General features: G+C 35.7%; 1 protein-coding gene and 1 pseudogene across 14 annotated transcripts in view; one reads left to right on the forward strand and one right to left on the reverse strand.

Annotated features, from left to right (window-relative positions):
• The window catches only part of FAM135A (family with sequence similarity 135 member A), a 131,761-nt gene that overhangs the window by 76,749 nt on the left and 35,149 nt on the right, over positions 1-19,863 (forward strand). The gene's annotated exons all lie outside the window — the stretch shown is intronic.
• LOC140595611 (60 kDa heat shock protein, mitochondrial pseudogene) lies at positions 13,765-14,625 on the reverse strand (annotated as a pseudogene).

A 19,863-nucleotide genomic window follows, 5' to 3' on the forward strand; every position in this document is an offset into this window, starting at 1 on the left:
ATCATCAGTTCACAAAGGAAGGCAGCAAAAGAGGAAGAAAAAAAACTATGAAACAGCCAGAAAACAACTAATAAGATGACATTAGTAAATCCTTACATATCAGTATTTACTGTAAATATAAATGGCTTGAATTCTCCAATCAACAGTCATAGAGTGGCTGAGTGGATTAAAAAAAAGAAAAAGAACCAACTATCTGCTATCTACAAGAGACTAATTTCAGCTTTAGGGACCTCCATGGGCACAAAGTGAAGATTCAATATAAGTAGAAACTTAAAAACAAGGATAGCTACACTTTTTTTTTTCTTTTAAGAATAGCTATACTTATATCATACAAATAGACTTGAAGCCAAAATGGTAACAGAAGACAAGGTCATTAAATAATGATAAAGGGGTTCATCAAGAAGATCTAACAATTTTAAGTATATATGGACTCAGCATTGGAGCACCTAAATATACTAAGCAGATACTAACATTCTGTAGGGAGAAATAGAAAGCAATCCAGTAATAGTAGGGGACTTCAGTACCTCACTTTCAACAATGGATAGAGCATCCAAATAGAAAATCAATGAGGCAACATTGGACTTGAACCATAATTCAGACCAAATAGACCTAACAAACATATATAAAATATTCCCAACAGCAATAGAATATACCTTTTTCTCAGGTATACATGAAGCATTTTCAGGATAGATCATGTGATAGATTTAAAAAGTAAGTCTTAGCAAATTTTAAAAGATTGAAATCAAACCAAGTATCTTTTCAACCATAACAGTATGAAACTAGAAATCAATTTAACAGAAAGGAAATCTGGGAAAATCACAAATATGTGGAGGCTAAACAATACTCCTAATTAACTAATGTGTCAAAAATCTGAAATAAATAACCTAGATTTACACATCAAGGAACTAGAAAAAAAAAAAAAAAACTAAGCCCAAAGATAGCAGAAGGAAGGAAATAAATATTAGAAATAAATGGAATAAGATAAGAAAAACAATAGGAAAAATCAACAAAACTAAGAACTGGGTTTTTTTGAAAAGATAAAATCAATACCTTTAGCTAGACTGAGAAAAAAGAAGATGCAAATAATTAAAATATGGCATGAAAGGACAGTATAACTGATAACTACAGAAATACAAAAGATCGTAAGAGACTAATTATAAAACAACAAATTGGATAACCTAGAAGTGTATAAATTCCTAGAAACATAAACCTACCAAAACTAAATCATGAAGAAATAGAAAATCTGAATAGACCAACAATGAACAGTAACCAACAATTATTCAGCAAAGAGAAATCTAGGAAAAGTTGGTTTCACTGGTGAATTCTACCAACTATGTAAAGGAGTAAAGCTAATCCTTCTCAAATTCTTCCAAAAAATCAAAAAGAAAGGAACACTTCCAAACTCATTTTACAATGCCAGCATTACCCTGATACCAAAACCAGATAAAGAGAGTACAAGAGAAGTAAACTACAGTCCAATATCCATGATGAATATAGAAAATTGAACATGCAAGAATTCTTAACAAAATATTAGCAAACTGAGTTTATCAGCAGATTAAAATGATCATACGCTGTGATTACGTGGGATTATCCCTGGGATACAAGGATGGTTCAATATATGCAGATCAGTAAATGTGATATACCACATTAATAGAATGAAAGATTAAAATCATATCATCATAACAGATGCAAAAAAAAAGCATTTGACAAAATACAGTATCCTTTCATGATAAAAAACAACAAATTAGGTACAGAAGGATATATATAATAATAATATATAATGATATGTCAAGCCCACAGCTAACATCATACTCAATGATGAAAAGTTGAAAGCTTTTCCTTTAGTATTGTGAACAGGACAAGGGTGCCCATTTTCATCACTGCTATTCAACAAAGTACTGGAAGTGCTAACCAGAGCAATGAATAAAAAGCAAAGAAGGCATCCAAATCAGAAAGGAAGAATAAAATAGTGTCTGATTGCAGATGATAGGATTATATATATATATATATATATATATATATATATATATATATATCTCCATCAAGAAACTGTTGGAATCAATCAACAAATTCAGTAAAGTTGCCAGATACAGAATCAACATACAAAACATAGCTGTATTCTGTACACTAGGAATGAAATATCTAAGAAAGAAAGAGTATAGTTCCATTCACAATAGTGTCGAATACAAGAAAATACTTTACATTAAACTTAACCAAGGAGCTATAAGATCTATTACTGAAAATGACAAGACTTTGATGAAGGAAACTGAAAACACAAACACATGGAAAAATATTCCATGTTCATTGATCATAGGAAATAATATTTTTAAATATCTATACTATCTAAAGCCACCTGTAGTTTCAGTTCAATCCCTATTGAAATTCCAATAGTATTTTTCACAAAAATAGAAAAAACACAATTTTAAAATTTTTATGGAACCACAGAGGACCCCAAATAACCAAAGCAAAACTACAAAAGAAGAGCAAAACTGAAGGCATCACATTTCCTGGTTTCAAACTATACTACAAAGCTATAGTAATCAAAACAGTATGGTACTGGCATAAAAATAAACATGGAAACAAGTCAAGAGTCCAGAAATAAGCCTTTGCGTATATGGCCAACTAATATTTGACGAGAGCCAATAATCCTCAATGGGAAAAGGACGGTCTCTTCAACGTAGTATTGGGAAAACTGGATATCCACATGCAAAAGAATGAAATTGGACCCCTATCATAAACTGCTCACAAAAACTAGCTCAAAATGAATTAAATACTTAAACATGAGACCTGAAACCATAAAACTCCTAGAGGAAAACATAGGGACATTGGTTTTGGCAATGGTATTTTGTATTTTGGCTTTGACACCAAAAGCAAAGACAAATTTAAACAAGTAGGACTACTTTAAACTAAAAAGCTTCTGCACAGCAAAGGAGACCATCAGCAAAATGAATGGGAGAAAATACTTGCAAATCATAATCTGATTAAGTGTTAATATTTTTAAAAATATTAATATATAACGAGCTCAGGCAACTCAAAAGAAGAAAATTTGATCAAAAAATGTACAGAGGAACTGAATAACCATTTATGCAGAAACATAGAAATGACCAATAGGGGATCCTTGAGTGGCTCAGCGGTTTAGCGCCTGCCTTCGGCCCAGGGTGTGACCCTGGAATCCCGGGATCGAGTCCCACGTCGGGCTCCCTGCTTGGAGCCTACCTCTCCCTCTCCTGTGTCTCTGCCCCCCCCCCTCTCTCTCTCTCTCTCTCTCTCTCTCATGAATAAATAAATGAAACCTAAAAAAAAAAAAAAGACCAATAGATACATGCAAAGATGCTCAATGTCACTAATCATCAGGGGAGTGCAAATCAAAATCACAATGAGTTATCACTCCATACTTGTTATAATGGCTGCTATAAAAAGTCAAGCGATGGGATCCCTGGGTGGCGCAGCGGTTTGGCGCCTGCCTTTGGCCCAGGGCGCGATCCTGGAGACCCGGGATCGAATCCCACATCGGGCTCCCGGTGCATGGAGCCTGCTTCTTCCTCCGCCTGTGTCTCCGCCTCTCTCTCTCTCTCTGTGACTATCATAAATAAATAAAAATAAAATAAAATAAAATAAAAAATAAAAAAAAGTCAAGCGATGACAAGTGTTGGCAAGGATGTGGAGAAAATGGAACCCTTTTGCACTGTTGGTGTGCATGTAAATTAGTGCAGCCAGTATGGCAAACAGTATGGAAGTTTCTTAAAATTTTTAAAGTAGAACTACTGTATGAATTAGCAATATCACTGCCAGATACATATCCAAAGGAAAAGAAAACAGAATCTCAAAGAGATATCTGCACTTTTATGTTTATTGCGGCATTATTACTGTAAAGGACCTGAGATCTGTAAAGGACTTATGATCAAATAAGGTAACCTACTATAGATTGATTAAGATAGGACATCAGAGACAAAGGACTTTATTACTCACAGAAATAGCAGCACCCTTAGTATTAGCACTTGGACTCATTTCTTGACTCCGTTTCCACAGCCCAACATGAAGAAAGCCAGGTCCACACTAGTGTATTGCATCACAGTAGAAAATTTTGTGCTTAAGGGTCCCAGATATTTTGTAATGGACATGGGCATGCCTGCTTTTGCTACAAAGGGAATCTTTATCTACCAAGGCTGTAAGTAAACCTGCCCTTTGCTCCTAAGGAAGATACATCTCATCTTCCCAGGCTGTTCTCACTACAAATATTCTTGAAAAGATAGTCTGGAACAAGGACAGTCATTGCTTCTGCTTACAAGACTTGCAGAAATATGAGACCTTGAAGAATTGTCCTTCACCAGTGTCTTACAGACAACTCATTTTCAATGCAGTTTATGCCCTCGACAATTTTACTGATCTTTATTGCTAGTGCATCCAAAAATGCCTCTTGTGTTAGAGTGCTTCCCAATATACCATCAGAGATGCCATATTTAATGTGTATTGTAGCTTGTGCCTAGAACTGTAAGTCCAATGTTAAGATGAATATATGCCCTTTACAGACTTGGAGAGCCAGGTTTTGTCCTTTGCGCTTTGTCCTAGCATTACAGACTTGTATTTTGCCCTGAACAAGCTCTTGTTAGGACTGGTGGAGTCAGACAAAATAGCAGTTGATCTGGCATTCTTTCAGGGACAACTTGAGCAAATCTTTAGTTCTGTCCTGCGCAGAGAAAGAGGGAGCCAGAGAATCCCAAGTAGGCACTATGCTCAGCATGAAGTCGGACTTAGGGCTTGATCCCATGACCCCAAGATCATGACCTGAGCCGGAATCAGAAGTCTGGACTTTGTGCCACCCAGACACACACCCCCAAATTCCTTTAAATTTTAGTGTGAACCTAAAACTGCTCTAAAAAATAATCTTTAAAAAATTTTGTTTTAAATCTTCATTAGATAGCCTCACTATTTGCAAATTTCTAAGCCCTGTTTAACATCTTTGTTTTATTCAGAGTTATGCCTACCTTTGCTCCCATAAGCCTATTTTCTTTGAGTAACATCTCTTCTACCTTGTGGTTTCCTATTTATGTTTTTGAGTTCATAGCAACAGGTTTGTAACTAATCCTTTACTGAAATTATAGTGATTCTCCCAAGACCAGTGACTAGAAGCCAAAGGATTCATCTAAAAATTAGGAAGAGAAAGAGCTGTTTTTTCTCTTTGTGGTTGGATAGAATACCTTGTTGTGCTCTTAGAGAAGTAAAGTTTGAGTTGATTTTTTTCTTTTTCCATAGAATGTTCCTAGAAAGGACCATAATTTATTTGTATATTTTTATTTAACAAATTGTATGTAATAATTATCTGCCAGGTACAAATTTCCTTACAAATGTTATCTAATTTCTCAAAATCCCATGAAATAAATATTTAATGATCCCCATCTTACAAAAGAAATTAGAAAAATGAAATAAGTTAGCCAAAGTCACATGGCTTGAACATGGTAGAAAGGGGATGTAAACCCTTGCAGAGATATAGATCATATATTTAATGTTTCATCTGTTTTCCTTGCATTTGTAAAATGTGAAAAATGAAGTAAATTAAAATTTCAAACAAAATAGTAACCACTGACTTGTAACATTGGAGTACCATTCATTATGATGCTGGTTTGCTATGCTATTCATATTTTAAAAAGAAAGACAATCTCAAACATAATTTTCAGTGATTTCATCTTGTGATGCAAAATATAATTTTGGACTTTTTTCTAGTTGGATTTTTTTTTAAGATTTATTTATTTATTCATGATAGACATAGAGAGAGACAGAGACACAGGAGGAGGGAGAAGCAGGCTCCATGCCAGGAGCCCGACACGGAACTCAATCCCAGGACTCCAGGATAGCGCCCTGGGCCAAAGGCAGGCGCTAAACCCCTGAGCCACCTAGGGATCCCCTCTAGTTGGATTTAAAGAGAAAGTGCCATTTACATTTATTCCCTGGAATTAATTATTAAAAATACTGTGGAACACCAAACACAGTACAGAAAATCAAAGTATTGTGGGGTTTGTTTTTTTTTTTAAGATTTTATTTATTTATTCATAAAGACACAGAGAGAGAGAGAGAGAGAGAGAGAGAGAGAGAGAGAGAGAGGCAGAGAATAGGCAGAGGGAGAAACAGGCTCCATGCAGGGAGCCTGACATGGGACTCGATCCCCGGTCTCCAGGGTTACACCCCAGGCTGCAGGTGGCGCTAAACCGCTGAGCCACTGGGGCTGCCTTTTTTTTTTTTTTTAAGATTTTATTTATTTACAAAGTATTGTTTATTTTTTTAGAAACTAACCTAGATTCTCTTCCTTTTTTTTTTTTAAGATGTTTATTTATTCATAAGAGACACAGAGAGAGAGGGGCAGAGACATAAGCAGAGGGAGAAGCAGGCTTCCTGTGGGGATCCCAATGTGGGACTTAATCCCAGGACCCTGGGATCACACCCTGAGCTAAAGGCAGATGCTCAACCACTGAGCCACCCAGGCATCCCCAAAACATTGTTTATTGGCAGCACCACAAAAAAAAAAAATAGTCAAAAGCATAGGTAATATGTAATATAATATCTAAAGTTAACTGTTACCTAACATTGAATTTCTGGAGAGATTTTTAAGATTTATTTATTTCAGAGAGAGATAGTAAGAGTGCATGTGTGAGCACACATGCCTATGGGAGAGTTACGGAAGAGGCAGAGGGAGAGAATCTTCAAGCACACTCCCTACTGAGAGTGGAGTTTGATGCAGGTCTCAATCACATGACCCATGAGATTCTGACCTGGGCTAAAACCAAGACTCAGACACTTAATTGAGCCACCCAGCACCCCTAGTTTTTTGTTTTATTACAAAAAATTTACATAACATAAATGAACCATTTCACATGTACAATTTAGTGGCATTTAGTACATTTCATGATGTTGTGCAACCATCACCTCTACCTAGTTCCAGTCCAGTTTTATTACCCCAAAAGGAAACCCCACACCCATTAAACAGTCATTCCCCATTTCCTTCCCCCCCACACACCAGCAAACAATAGTCTGATTTATCCATTATGGATGTTTCATATAAAAGTAATTGTAGGGCACCTGGGTGGCTCAGTCAGATGTCTTCCTTTGCTCGGGTCATGATCCCACAGTTCTGGGATCAACCCCTAAGTCAGGCTCCCTGCACAGCGGGAAATCTGTTCTCTCTCTCCCTCTCCCCTCCATTGGCCAGTACTCTCTCTCTATCTATCAAAATAAATAAATTATTTTTAAAAAAACATACAAACATACAAAACATGACTTTTTGTGTTTGATTTCTTTCACATCATTCAGTCCATGCTGTAGCATATATCCATCCTTCATTCCTTTTAGAGCCGAATGCCAACCCAAATTGATGGATGTTGGGTTCTTTCCACCCTTTGACTATTGTGAAGAGTGCTTCCAAGAATATTACAAGTATTTGTTTGAATTCTTGTTTTCATTTCTTTGGGTACCTAAGAGTACAATTTCTGAGTTATGTGGTAATTCTATGTTTAACTTTTTGAGGAGCGTCCAGATTGTTTTCCATAGCACTTGTACCACTTTACATTTCTACTGGCAGTGTTCAGTAGGTTCCAATATATCCACATCCTCACAAATATTTATTTACTGTCGTTATTTTTATTATGGCCAACCTACTGAGTTGCAATGTGGCATTTCTTTGTGGTTTTCACTGGCATTTCACTAATGACTAATGATGTTGAATATCTTTTTGTGTGCCTGTTGGCCATTTGTATACTTTCTTGAGAAATACATATTCAAAGAAGTGTGTATTCAAAGTCCTTTGCCCATTTTTTTAACTGGTTACCTTTTTGTTATTGGGTTGCAGGAGTTCTTTATATGTTATGGAAACTAGACTGTTATCAAATATATTATTTTCAAATATTTTCTTCAATTATGGGTTGGTTGCCTTTTTACTCTCCTAATAGTGTCTTTAATGCACAGGGCATCAGAAAAGGAATAAAAGTTTAACACATTTTTTAAATAAAAGGGTCTTATAAATTAAGACCAATATATTCAACAGTTATTTTCATATTAAAATTTTTAAATCAGTAACACTTTTAAATGATGTAACTTAACTGTTTTTTTAATTGAAAGAAAATGTTAGGGTTATGAGTACCAACCAATACAGTCTTCTTGGAATCATTAATTTACCACATGCAATGGGAGAAAATCCCCATGGCAAGGGAGAAAAAAAGTATTTTTTTTAATTTATGTAATGTATATATCTGTTACCGTAGATTCTCATGCCTGATATCTATGTATCTGTCTATATCAATATGTATAATTCATAGTCCTCACAGAGGCTTAGCACAAAAACTTTACACTGAAGAGATCTAAATTTAATAAATACTAATATAAGCTTCTTGAATTATTGGTAACATATTTTAAAAACTAGGCATAAAATCTAATCTCTCCCTCTTCTGTTTAACCACTTAACTGATAAAAAAAATAATAATAAATTTTATTATCTTTAATCAGTATTGGCACACATGCTTTTAATGGAAAGTGAGGTTTTATCCCCCCTCAAAAGATTATCCTGCAAAAAAAGAGGACTTTACTTTCTGTTAAACATGATGTTATTGAGTGCTCTCTCAACTTTATTTTGAACACAAATAAGGGGGGAAAATCTATCATCTTTAGTATAACAGGAAATAAAACCAAAGATTAGGGTTATATGAAACATTGTGGCAAGTAGAAGAAAGAGCTTCCTTAAGTGGCTTTAAAGAGCGTTCCAAAACAAAATTCCCAGGGAATAGATCTTTAAAGTTCTCATCATTATATGGAAACACTTTAGAGAAGGCATATTAGCTTAAAACACTTTAATCTGTGAGTGTTTTAAATTATTTTAAAGGTTACCTGACAAGATCAGTAATAACGGGAGTCAAAGATTATATATAAACATATTAATCATTATTGCTGGGATTGAACTTTGCACTGGCAAGTGTTGAATATCAGTGCAAACAAACTTTGTAAAGATCCTGTAAAATCACAAAAAAAAAATCGTTATGTTGTGGTGATCACAGATATACCCTTATCAAACTAATGAAAAAGAGTTTAGTGTTAAGCAAATGACTTGCGATAGAATTTCCTATGAAAGCATTATATATGAATTCAAAAGGGCCTGCATTTCAAAACACTTAAAAAGAAGTTGATGTTTGAGTTGAATTCAGTCTTCTCGAGAAATTAAGGTTCCAGAGAGTTAGGAGTTAAATGATGTAGGAGACTTAGCAATTCATGTTTGTCATTGATTAAAGTGAGATAGACCAATGATCAAATAAATTTGACAAATCTGTTCACCTATGTCACATCCCAGTAAATAGATAGGACTTTTCCATTACTTCAGGAAATTACCTGTGTTTCTTTTCTTTCCACTTAGTTCTCACATTCCATAAGCAATCCTGTTCTGATTTCTATAACCATAATTTAATTTTATCTATATTTGAAGACCATATAGATCCAATAATACAAAATGTACTCTTTCTGCATCTGACTTGCTTCACTCATTGTTAGATTGACTCAGGCTGTGTGTATATATCAATTGATACTGAGTAGTATTCAATTGCGTGGTATACTAGAGTTCATTTATATGTGTTCTCCTATTGATTATTTGGTTAGTTTTCATTTCTTGGCTATTATGAATAAAGAAACAAATCTTTTTGCAAACATAAGTTTTTATTTCATTGCTTAAATACTTAGGAATGGAATTGTTTGATCATAGAGTAGATTTATCTTTAACCTTACAAACACTGCTAATCATTTTTTTCAAAACGGGCATACAGTTTGAAACTCCCATCAAAGTATGAGAGATCCAGTTGGTCATATCCTTGCATTATATGGTTTTGTCAGTCTTAATTTTAGCCACAATGGTAGGTGTGAAGTAGTACTTCATTATGATTTTATTTTGCATTTCTCTGATGACTAATAATGTTGAGACTTTTATTTTAAATTCCATTTTATAGTGTTAAATTAGGGTTTTTTATTGTTTATTTATTAGAAGTATTTATATATTCTGGTTATAAGTCCATTGTCAAATATGTATATGTCTTAAAACTTTTTCTCCTACTCTGGAGCTTGTATTTTCATTTTGTCAGTAGTGTATTTTAATGAAAATACTTGTTTAAGTTCAATTTATCTTTTTTCTTTTGATTTTTGTGATTTTTGTGCCCTGAGAAATGTTTGCCTATCCAAAGGTCATGAAAATATTAGCCTTTGTTTGCCTGTAGAAACATTAGAATTAACGTCTTTCACATTTAGGTCCATTGTCCATCTTGAATTAACTTTTTGAACATGGTTTAAGGTACAGGTCAAGATCTGTTTTTTTCAATAAGTCCGTTAAGTTGTTCCAGCACCATTTAGAACATTTTTTTTATTGGGGCTCCTGGGTGGCTCTGTTGGTTAAGCGTACGACTCTTGATTTCAGCTCAGGTCATGATCTCAGGGTCGTGAGATCAAGCCCCAGGTCAGGCTCTACATTGAGAATGGACTCTGCTTAAGATTCTCTCCCTCTGCCTCCCTGACTCATGCATGCACACTCTCTCTCTGTAAAAAATAATGATAATAATTGAGGTAAAGTTGATATACAGTGTTACATTAGTCTCAGGTGTACAACATAGTGATTTTAAAATTCTGTACATTACTCAGTACTCAATATGATTGAGTATAGTCACCATCTGATCTATCATCATACACTGTTACTACAATATACTGACTATATTGACTATATTACCTATGCTATACTTTTCATCTCCATGAGTTGTTTTTTTTTTTAAGATTTAATTTATTCATGAGAGACACACAGAGAGGCAGAGACACAGGCAAAGGGAGAAGCAGGCTCCATGCAGGGAGCCCTACATGGGACTCGATCCTGGGTCTCCAGGATCAGGCCCAGGGCTGAAGGCGGTGCTAAACCACCGAGCCACCCAGGCTGCCTCCATGAGTAATTTATAACTGAAAGTCTGTACCTCTTTATCCCCTTCACCTATTTAGTTCATACCCCAAACCCCATCATCTCTGGCAACTACCAGTTCTCTGTATTAATGAGTCTGTTTATGGTTTTTTTAGATCCCACAATAAGTGAAATCATCTGGTATTTGTCTTTCTCGGTCTGACTTATTTCACTTAGCATAATACCCTCTAGATTCATCCATGTTGTTGGAAATGGCAAGATTTAATTAGTTTTTATGGCTGAGTAATATTTCATTATATATATGCCACATCTTCTTACCCATTTATCTGTTGATGGATGCTTTGGTTGCTTACGTATCTTGGCTAATGTAAATAATGCTGTAATAAGCATAGGGGAGCATATATGTTTTAAATTAATGTTTTCATTTTCTTTGGGTAAATATTCAGTGGTGGAATTACTGGATCATATGACATTTCTATTTTTCAAACATTTTTATTACACAAAGTTTGTCATATAATTGGTTATTTCTCTACTTTGTACACAAATATTCTTACTCTCCACAGAAGGGCTGCTTAACTTTATGCCGGTAATGGCAAGCACTAAAAATCCTGATTTTAACAGAGCAGTAGTAAAAGTACCTGATTTAAGTTGAAAACAGTACACAGGTACATGACTCTTGTACTCAATTATCAGGAATAGTACAAATGTCTTTTTATTAAAAAATACAAAATAAATTATCTGTCGGCATGGACAGTGACTGCAGTAAGCTATTATATGTTGTCAACTGAAGCCAGTAACTAATGGTTATAGTGATTTTCTTAAATATCAGCCAGCGTTTTCTTTTTTTTTTTTTTAATGTTTTATTTGTGGCACTTTTATTTCTTTTTATTTATTTTATAAATTTATTTTTTATTGGTGTTCAATTTGCCAACATATAGAATAACACCCAGTGTTCATCCCATCAAGTGCCCGCCCCCCTCAGTGCCCATCACCCAGTCACACCCACCCCCTGCCCACCTCCCTTTCTACCACCTCTAGTTCATTTCCCAGAGTTAGGTGTCTCTCATGGTCTGTCTCCCTTTCTGATATTTCCCACTCATTTTTTCTCCTTTCCCCTTTTTTCCCTTTCACTATTTTTTATATTCCCCAAATGAATGAGACCATATAATGTTTGTCCTTCTCTGATTGACTGATTTCACTCAGCATAATACCCTCCAGTTCCATCCACATCAAAGCAAATGGTGGGTATTTGTCATTTCTAATGGCTGAGTAATATTCCATTGTATACATAGACCACATCTTCTTTATCCATTCATCTTTCGATGGACACTGAGGCTCCTTCCACAGTTTGGCTATTGTGGACATTGCTGCTAGAAACATCGAGGTGCAGGTGTCCCAGTGTTTCACTGCATCTGTATCTTTGGGGTAAATCCCCAGCAGTGCAATTGCTGGGTCATAGGGCAGGTCTACTTTTAACTCTTTGAGGAACCTCCACACAGTTTTCCAGAGTGGCTGCACCAGTTCACATTCCCAACAACAGTGTAAGAGGCTTCCCTTTTCTCCGCATCCTCTCCAACATTTGTGGTTTCCTGCCTTGTTAATTTCCGCCATTCGCACTGGTGTGAGGTGGTATCTCATTGTGGTTTTGATTTGCATTTCCCTGACAGCTGGTGATGTGGAGCATTTTCTCATGTGCGTGTTGGCCATGTCCATGTCTTCCTCTGTGAGATTTCTGTTCATGTCTTTTGCCTATTTCATGATTGGATTGTTTGTGTCCTTGCTGTTGAGTTTAATAAGTTCTTTATAGATCTTGGAGACTAGCTCTTTATCTGATAGGTCATTTGCAAATATCTTCTCCCATTCTGTAGGTTGTCTTTTAGTTTTGTTGACTGTTTCTTTTGCTGTGCAAAAGCTTATCTTGATGAAGTCCCAATAATTCATTTTTGCTTTTGTTTCTCTTCCCTTCATGGATGAATCTTGCAAGAAGTTACTGTGGCCAAGTTCAAAAGGGGTGTTGCTTGTGTTCTTCTCTAGGATTTTGATGTAATCTTGTCTCACATTTAGATCTTTCATCCATTTTGAGTTTATCTTTGTGTATGGTGCAAGAGAGTGGTCTAGTTTCATTCTTCTGCATGTGGATGTCCAATTTTCCCAGCACCATTTATTGAAGAGACTGTCTTTTTTCCAGTGGATAGTCTTTCCTCCTTTGTCGAGTATTAGTTGACCATAAAGTTGAGGGTCCGCTTCTGGATTCTCTATTCTGTTCCATTGATCTATGTGTCTGTTTTTGTGCCAGTACCACACTGTCTTGATGACCACAGCTTTGTAGTACAACCTGAAATCTGGGATTGTGCTGCCCCCAGCTGTGGTTCTCTTTTTTAATATTCCCCTGGCTATTCGGGGTCTTTTCTGACTCCACACAAATCTTAAAATAATTTGTTCCAACTCTCTGAAGAAAGTCCATGGTATTTTGATAGGGATTGCATTAAACGTGTAAATTGCCCTGGGTAATATTGACATTTTCACAATATTAATTCTGCCAATCCATGAGCATGGAATATTTTTCCATCTCTTTGTGTCTTCCTCAATTTCTTTCAGAAGTGTTCTGTAGTTTTTAGGGTATAGATCCTTTACTTCTTTGGTTAGGTTTATTCCTAGGTATCTTATGCTTTTGGGTGCAATTGTAAATGGGATTGACTCCTTAATTTCTCTTTCTTCAGTCTCATTGTTAGTGTATAGAAATCAGCCTTTTCTTTAGTCATTTCCTCCACCTGATTTCTTTCAAGTCCTTGTTGAAGAGCACTGCCTTGAGCTTCTGCTCACAGTTCATTATTAATGGTAAAGCACTAGTCTAGGAAATAGGCCATGCCACTTCCCATACCACCTGCATTCCATCCATTCCTCCCATTCCTGGGTCCTCCTCTTCTTTAGGACTTTTGATGACTACAACTTCTGCTGTAGTTAACAGAGAGGCCACTCCAGCAGCATCCAAGAAGGCAGTTCTTAACATCTTAGTTGGATCTATGATTCCTTTTTCCACCATATTCACAAAATCTCCAAGCATAGTGTCATAACCAATTTCTGAGGAACTCTGCCTAATTCTCTCAACTATCAATGATCCTTCAACACCTACATTCTTAGCAATGGTTATTGCAGGAATTTTGATTTTTCTCTTAGTAATTTCTTTACCAATTTTTTTATCTTCATTAACTGGAGTTACTGAATCCAAGCCTGGAATACACTAAAGCAGAGCACAACCCCATTCCAAAATAATGCCTCCTGCAACAGCAACTCAAGTAGCATTGAGGGAATCTGTAATTGTCTTCATTTACTTCAACATCACTTATCCTACCTATTCAGCACAGCTACTCCATCTGAGAGTTTTGCCAGACATTCATTCAGCTTTTACTTTTCATATTCACTAGTTCTGATATCTGACTGTTCAGTGATTTCTTGAATACATTTTTCATTTGAGCCTTGTCATCTTTTCTTTTTAAGAACATGGTATCATATTTGAAAACAATGATCTTTCCAACTTTTCCTAAGTTATGAGGCTGAGCATCTTCAAGATTTATCAGTTTTGTTTGTTTTGCCAGGGCAGTAGCAATGGTGGTGCCATCCCCAGCCTCTTCATTTGTGTTATTGGCAACACTTTGAACATTCTTTTTATATTTATCTGTTAAATCAGTTGACTTTGCAACAGTCATCCCATCTTTTGTTACTTTGGAACTTCCAACTCTGATCAGTAATCATGTTCTTCTCTTTGACCTTGTAGTAATGGCTACAGCATCAACTAAAAGGTAAAGTGTATACTTTGAAGCATTAAGGATCAGGCATCTGCACCAAATTTTACATATTTGGCGTAGGCCTGAGTGAGATGAAGAGCCAGTGCTCTGGACACTGACCTTTTTTTGGCAAAGGTTTGGATAATTGAAGTATTTCTGTGGGGCAGTGGCAGGCTGTGCAGGCAAGGCAGACAGGCTCTAGGAGGAGGCAAGTCTGACATTTCTATTTTTAATCTCTTGAGAAATCTCTATACTGTTTTCCACAATCGTTACACCAACTTATATTTTCACCACCAATATACAAGGACTTCCTTTTCTCCACATCCTCACCAATATTTGTTTTTTAGTTACTAGCCATTTTGACTGGTATTAGGTGGTAGATTTGCATTTCTGTGATGATTAGTGATGTGGAATATCTTTTCATGTCTTTTGGCCATCTGCATGTCTTCTTTGGAAAAATGTCTGTTCATGTCCTCTACCCATTTTTAATTGGATTCTTTGTTTCTTTGTGTTGAGTTATATAAGTTCTTTATATATTTTGGATATTAACCCCTTATCAGATACTTTTTTAAAAGATTTTATTTATTTATATGAAAGAGAGAGCATGGTGGGAGAAAGTGGCAGGGGAGGAGGAGCAGATGGATGGAGAGGAACAAGCCGACTCCCCACTGAGCAGGGAGCCCCATCTAGTTGACCCTGAGTTTATGACCTTAGCTGAAAGCAGATGCTTAACTGACTGAGCCACCCAGGTATCCCCCCTCATAAGATGTATTATTTGCTATTATCTTCATCCATTTAATAGATGGCCTTTTTGTTTTATTGATGGTTTCCTTCATTGTGCATAAGTTTTTTAGTTTGATGTAGTCCCAAAAGTTTAATTTTGCTTTTATTTCCCTTGATGAGGAGACATAACCATAAACATATTGCCTAAGGCCAATCTCCAAAAGATTATTGCCTGTGTTTTATTTTATCTTTGTGTCTGTTATAAGCAAATGGCCTAGTTTTATCTTTCTGAATGTAGCTGTCCAGTTTTCCCAGGATTTTTTAAAGAGATTGTCTTTTCCTATTTGTATATTCTTACTCTTGACCATATGAGCATGAGTTTATTTCTGGGCTCTCTCTCCTGTTCTGTTTATCTGTGTGTCTGTTTTTATACTAGTACCATATAATTTCAGTTACTATAACTTTGTAGTATATCTTAAAATCTGGGATTATGATATTTACAGCTTTGTTTTCAAGGTTTCTTTGGCTATTCGAAGTCTGTTGTGGCTCCATACAAATTTTAGGATTTTTTATTTTAATACTGTGAAAAAAAAGTATTGGTATTTTGATAGGGATTGCATTGAACTATATATTGCTTTTGGTAGCATGGATGTTTTAACAATATTATTTCTTCCCATTCATGAGCATGGAATAGCTTTCCATTTGTTTGTGTCATTTTCAGTTTCTTTCATAAATGCCCCAGAGTTTTCAGAATACAGGTCTTTTACCTCTTGGTTAAATTTATTTCTAGGTATTTTATTCTTCTTGGTACAATTGTGCATTCCAACCTTATAGCTAAAGGAGCTAGTAAAGAAAGTCTAAAGATAGTAGAGGGAGGAAATTGGAGTGAAAATAAATGAAGCTGAGACTAAGCAATTGAAAAGATCAGTGAAATCAAGAGCTGGTTCTTTGAAAAAAATAAACAAAATTCATAAACCTTTAGCTACATTTATAAAGAAAAAAAGAGAGAGGACTCAAAACAGAAGTAAAAGAGGAGAAATAACAACTGATACCACAGAAATAGAGGATTATAACAAAACATGAAAAATTATATACCAACAAATTGGACAACCTAGAAGAAAGGGGGTAGATTCTTAGAAACTTACAATCTTCCAAATCTGAATCAGAAAAGAATAGAAAATTTGAACAGATCCACTACTAGTAATGAAATTGAATCATTAACCAAAAAACTCACAACAAAAGTCTAGGACCAGATGTCTTCAAAGGTGAATTCTACCAAGCATCTGAAGCAGAATTAAGAACTAAGAATTAATTTCTTCTATTCCAGAAAGTAGAAGAGCTTACAAACTCATTCTGTGAGGCCAGCATTACCCTGATATCAAAATCAACAAAGACACTACAAAAAAGGAAAACTACAGGGATTTCTGGGTAGCTCAGTTGGTTAAGTGTCTGCCTTCTGCTTAAGTCATGATCTCAGAGTCCTGGAATCAAGCCCCACATTGGGCTCCCTGCTGATTGGGGAGCCTGCTTCTCTCTCTTCTCTCCCTATCATGCTAGCTTTCGCTCTCTCAAATAAATAAATAAAAATCTGAAAGAGAGATGAAAAAAGAAAAAAAGAAAAGTAGGAAGGAAAGGAAAGAAAGGAAAAGAGACTACAGCTAATATCCCTGAAGAACATAGATGCAGAAATCCTCAATGAAATACTAGCAAACCAAATTTAACAGTACCTTAACAGTATCACTCACTGCTGTCCCTGGGATTTAGTGTGACACATCACATTAATAAGATGGAGGATGAAAGCCATATAATCTTAATAGATGCAGAAAAAGCATTTGACAAAATATAACAACCATTCATGATAAAACTTCCAGCAAAGTGGTTTTAGAAAGAACATACCTTAACATAACAAAGGCCATATATGAGAAGAAACTCACAGCTAATATCATACTCAGTAGTGAAAAACTGAAAGCTTTTCCTCTAAGATCAGGAAAAGAAAAGGATGTCAACTCTCACCACTTTTATTTAACATAGTACAGGAAGTCCTAGCCACACTATCAGATAGATAATAGAAATAAAATGCATTGAAGTTGGTAATGAAGAAGTAAATCTGTCAGTATTTGCCAATGATATGATAATATATAAAGAAAACTCTAAAGACTCCACTAAAAAACTATTAAAAGTAATAAATGAATTCAGTAAAGTTGCAGGAGACAAAATTAATATACAGAAATCTATTGCATCTACATACACTAATAACAAAGTAGCAGAAAGAGAAATTAAGAAAACATTTCCATTTATAATTCCAGCGCCATTTTCTGAATAGACTTTCTTTTATTGAAATGCCCTTAGCATCTTTGTTGAGGATCATTTGACTAATAAATTGAATTACTTCTTGGCCTTCTTTTCTGTTTCTTAGATCTCTTATATAGCTTCATATTAATACCCTATCTTGATTATGTTGTTGTAGTAAGTCTTGCACTCAGGTAGTTAGTTGTACATTCTCCAATTTTTTTTCTTATTTTTTGAGATAGTTTTTTTCTCTTCCAGATCACTTGTATTTCTATATAAATTTAAAATCAGCTGTTAAATAGTGGTTTTCAACCTTGATTGTACATTAGAATCATCTGAGGAACTTTAAAAATTACCAATGCTAAATGAGGCCCAGACATGGGTAAATTTTTTTAGTTCTCCAAGGGTTTTAGGCCATTACCTGAGAAAGAGCATTCTGCTAGGAAGAGTGAGAATCAAAATCTGGCTTGTCTTCATTAGAGTCAGGTTGCATTCTCCTTTGGAAGCAGCATCTTTTTGATATTTGTACTTTTTAAAACTGCTAAAGGGATTTTAGCTGGACCCTGGATTCTAATTTGCAGCAACCAGTAAGAAGACTAGAGGGTCAAGGAGTTGTTCTTAGCCTTTCTTGAGATTTTAAGAACATAAGGATGTATTTTCAATCATATCAGTGCTTTTTATGCTTAAGAAGAGGGAAAGAGTTAGAAATAACTTGCATAGGGATTCTTTCCCCCTCAAAGATCTCTTTGCGATGATGAGTTATTTATGCAAGACATTATGAACTTTGCATTTTTACAGAGAGGTATTCATCTCTAAAACTACTTCATCTGGTACTCCTCTAATATATATGTATAGTATGTATATGTGAACCTTAATATATTAAGCTACATTTTTCTTAATAAAGTAGTTCTACTTTCTGAATACATATTGTTTATAGTATTTAATTTGATACTTTTTATTGCCTGTTTTGCAAGGTTTGGGCAGACTTCCAGTGTTACTGTGATTATTAACACAATGTATTATAGCTTCTATATATACATAGAAGTCTCTCTATATATAAAGAGAGAGAATATATGTACCTCCAGTATTTTCAGGAAATAAGTTTATCCCAGAGTGCGTTTTTTTTGTTTTCTGATATGTGCTCCCAAAGTGTTAACTCTTACCTTAAATTATTTTTAACCATTTTATTATCTTTTTAAGATTTTATTTATTAATTTTGAGAAGGAGAGAGAGAAGAGAGAGCACAAGAGTAGGGGTAAGGAGAAGCAGACTCCCCATTGATCAGGGAGCTCCATACAGGGCTCAGTCCCAGGACCCCGGAATCATGACCTGAGCCGAAGACAGAAGCTTACCAGACTGGGCCACCCAGGCACCCCTATTTTTAACCTTTTTTTTATTGGGGTGCAATTTGCCAACATATAGCATAACACCCAGTGCTCATCCCGCCTAGTGCCCCCCTCAGTGCCCATCACCCAGTCACACCCACCCCCTGCCCACCTCCCCTTCCACTACCCCTTGTTCATTTCCCAGAGTTAGGTGTCTCTCTCGTTTTGTCACCCTCACTGATATTTTCACTTATTTTTTTCTCCTTTCCCCTTTATTCCCTTTCACTATTTTTTATATTCCCCAAATGAATGAGACCATATGATGTTTGTCCTTCTCAGATTGACTTACTTCACTCAGCATAATACCCTCCAGTTCCATCCACATCAAAGCAGATGGTGGGTATTTGTCATTTCTAATGGCTGAGTAATATTCCATTGTATACATAGACCACATCTTCTTTATCCATTCATCTTTCGATGGACACCGAGGCTCCTTCCACAGTTTGACTATTGTGGCCATTGCTGATAGAAACATCGGGGTGCAGGTGTCCCGGTGTTTCACTGCATCTGTATCTTTGGGGTAAATCCCCAGCAGTGCAATTGCTGGGTCATAGGGCAGGTCTACTTTTAACTCTTTGAGGAACCTCCACACAGTTTTCCAGAGTGGCTGCACCAGTTCACATTCCCACCAACAGTGTAAGAGGCTTCCCTTTTCTCCGCATCCTCTCCAACATTTGTGGTTTCCTGCCTTGTTAATTTCCGCCATTCGCACTGGTGTGAGGTGGTATCTCATTGTGGTTTTGATTTGCATTTCCCTGACAGC

The sequence above is a fragment of the Vulpes vulpes genome, chromosome 1 (genome assembly GCF_048418805.1).
Source record: "Vulpes vulpes isolate BD-2025 chromosome 1, VulVul3, whole genome shotgun sequence".
Lineage (NCBI taxonomy): Eukaryota > Metazoa > Chordata > Mammalia > Carnivora > Canidae > Vulpes > Vulpes vulpes.